Below are 3,196 nucleotides of genomic sequence, written 5' to 3' on the forward strand. Positions count from 1 at the left end.
GGAGAATGGAGGAGAAGGGATTGCAGCGTGACCATCCCCCCCTGGGGGGTGATTTCTCGCTTTCTGTCTCTATGTCTCTCTCTGTCTGTCTGGTGAGTGCACGCACCCTGTAGCAAAAACCTCTCCAAAAAAAAAAAAAAAAGATGCTCAATATTCCTTATCTTAAGATATGGAGATCAAGCAGGGTTTTAATGTCGTTGAGTCCAGTGCAAGTGAAGCTTCCAAGTTCTTGGATGATCACTATAGAGCATCAGGTGCCCACATCCAAGGGGCAAATAAAGTGCTGGCTTCTGGTTTGGTGGTCAAAGTGCGAGCCCCCCATGGTTAATCTGACACTAAGTGTTCATGAAGCTGACCATTTAAAGACATCAGGAACAGATTAGGTTTATTTACCCAGCCCCAAATCTAGCATTCTTAAATTAACTTTCCAAAAGAAAAACTACACTTCTGTCAATGGATCAGGTTCCAAGAGTCACGATTGATGCATTCAGGGATATGCTACACTCAGCTCCATGGCCAACATTGCTGCTTATAAGACTGTTCAACCTAGCAGCAAATCCTTTTGGATGTTTTTTTACTGGTCATATCACAGTTGTTAGAAAAGTTCCTCCAGCTAAGATTCTGATAGTTGGTGATGGTGTTGCTGTGCTTGCTTCTACAGGTGTAGCAAAGTCGATAAGTGCAATTGTTCTAGGATATGACACCAGAGATGCAGCTTTGAAACAATTCAAGTCTCTTGGTGCTGAGCCCTTAAAAGGAATCTGGTGAGGAACAAGGAGTATATGTGAAAGAGATGTTCAAAAAGTTAATTGAAGCTGAAATTAAACTCTTTGTTCAACAATGCAAGGGGGTAGACATCTTTGTCAGCACAGCACTCATTCCAGGAAAAAAAACCCAAAAAACTCCAGTTTTATTTAGTAAAGAAATGATTGAGCCAATGAAGGAAGGTTCAGTTGTTGTGAATATAGCTGCCAAGCTAGGCAGAAACTTTGAAACCACTAAGCCAGGAAAACTGTACATTCATAAGGGAGTTACTCACATAGGCTACACCAACCATCCTAGCCAGAGGGTCACCTAGACCAGCACCCTGTGTTTGAACATCAGCAAACTCCTGTAGGCCATCATCCTGGACAAAGATAATTTTTATTTTGAAGGTAAAGATGACTTTGACTTTGGGACTATGGATCATGTCATTAGGGTAACTGTAGTGATGATTAATGGTGAAGTGATTTCCCCAGTTCCCACAGCAAATAATATTTCTCAAGGTGCCTTAGAAAAGCAGAAGACAGTGGCTGAATCAGAAGCTGGAAAAGCAGCTACCACTACACCATTCAGGAAGACAATGACAATGGCTTCTGCATATATAGCACGTCTCACTGGTATACAGGGTTTGTACATTTGAGCTCCAAATACAGCCTTTTCTCAGATAATGACCACTTTTGGCTTCACCACCATCTGGGGCATGACCCCCACTTTCCACTCCTCACTGATGTCTGTGACTAACGCAATCTCAAGGTTGACAGCAGTCGCGGGGTTGGTGCTAGTGGGAGGATATTTATATCCTTTCCCAGCTTCTCAGGGACTTGTTCTTGTTATAGTTATATCCTCTGTCAACATTACAGGGGCTTTGTGGTGACTCAGAGAATGCTGGACATGTTCAAGTGATTCATCAATCCTTCAGAATACAATTACCTGTATCTGCTCCCTGCTGGCACTTTTGTTGGTGGATTTTTAGCTGTCTTCTCTAATACTTATAACATTGAACAAATCATGGATCCAGGCTCGGGATTGTACTGTGTTGGTGCCCTGGTTGGCCTTTCTATGAAGGGAACATTGAAATGCCTTGGACATGATTGTGGTTTCTGGAGGCCTGGCAGCCACCTTGGAGGCCTACAACCAAGCCCAGAATTGTTAGCTCTTATGTCTAGAGCAATGACTTTGGGAGGAGGGGATACCATTGGATTGGTGATTGCTAATAACATCCAGATTTCTTATTTACCTCAATTATTTTCTGCTTTCCACAGTTTAGTAGGTTTGATGGCTGTACTCACTTGCATCACTGAGTGCATTGAAGAATATCCACATTTTCCTAAGACACAGCAACAAATTTCACCAAGATTGTGACCTACCTCAGCACTTACATAGGTGGTGTCACCTTTAGTGGGTCTCTTGTTGCCTATGGAAAATTGCAGGATGTACTGAAATTTTCCCCTCTTCTACTCTTTGGAAGACATTTACTTAATGCAGGCTTGTTGGTTACTAGTGTAGGTGGGATGATCCCATTCACGTTGGACCTGAACTTTACCACTGGCATTACATTTCTGTGTTCTCTATCAGCTAGGTCTACTGTCATGGGAGTGACTTTGACAGCTGCTATTAGGGGTGCTGACAAGCCTATTGTCTGAACAGCTACTCTGGCTGAGTCCTGCATACTGATGGCTTCTTGCTGAACAGCAACATGCTCAACATTTTGGGCACATTCATCCACTCTTCTGGTGCTATCCTGTCAGACATCATGTATGTGGCAATGAATCACTCTCTGGCTATTGGGATTCTTTGAGGCTATGGTCCCACTTCAACAGCTGGTGGAAAACCCATGGAAATTTCTGGCACACATACAGACAATGCAATGGACATGATCCGAGAAGCCAATAGCATTGTTATTACTCCAGGCTATAGTCTCTAAACAGTCAAAACTCAGTACACCATGGCTGACTAGGTGAAGATCTCACTGAGCAAGGGAAAAAGGTCATGTTTGGAATTCATCCAATTGCAGGCTGAATGCCTGTTCAGCTTAATGTTCTCCTGGCTGAGGCTGGGATGCCATATGACATTGTGTTGGAAATGGATGAGATCAACCATGATTTCTCGGACACTGATTTGGTGTTTGTGATTGGAGCTAATGACACTGTTAATTCAATTGCTTAAGAAGATTCCAACTCCACCATTGCAGGCATGCTAGTAGTTGGGGTCTAGAAATGAAAACAGGTCATTGTTATGAAGAAGTCATTGGGCAGCAGTTCCAGACACCAGGCGGACTGAGGCTGCAGGCCTGACCGTACCGCAACTCCACGCATCCCCACCATCCTTCCTCCTTGGACCCCAGGTTGGTTGCCTGGGACTTTAAGGCGAACCCACACCCCTCCTCACCCGAAACCCGGATCGAGCTGGCCAGCAGTTCCGGACACCAGGCGGA

The 3,196-nt window shown here is 44.2% G+C and overlaps 1 pseudogene; it reads left to right on the top strand.

Annotated features, from left to right (window-relative positions):
• Positions 1 to 3,196, top strand: part of LOC102495815 (NAD(P) transhydrogenase, mitochondrial pseudogene) — a 19,298-nt pseudogene that overhangs the window by 1,851 nt on the left and 14,251 nt on the right.

The sequence above is a fragment of the Tupaia chinensis genome, unplaced genomic scaffold (assembly GCF_000334495.1).
Source record: "Tupaia chinensis unplaced genomic scaffold, TupChi_1.0 Scaffold140338_1, whole genome shotgun sequence".
Taxonomy (NCBI): domain Eukaryota; kingdom Metazoa; phylum Chordata; class Mammalia; order Scandentia; family Tupaiidae; genus Tupaia; species Tupaia belangeri.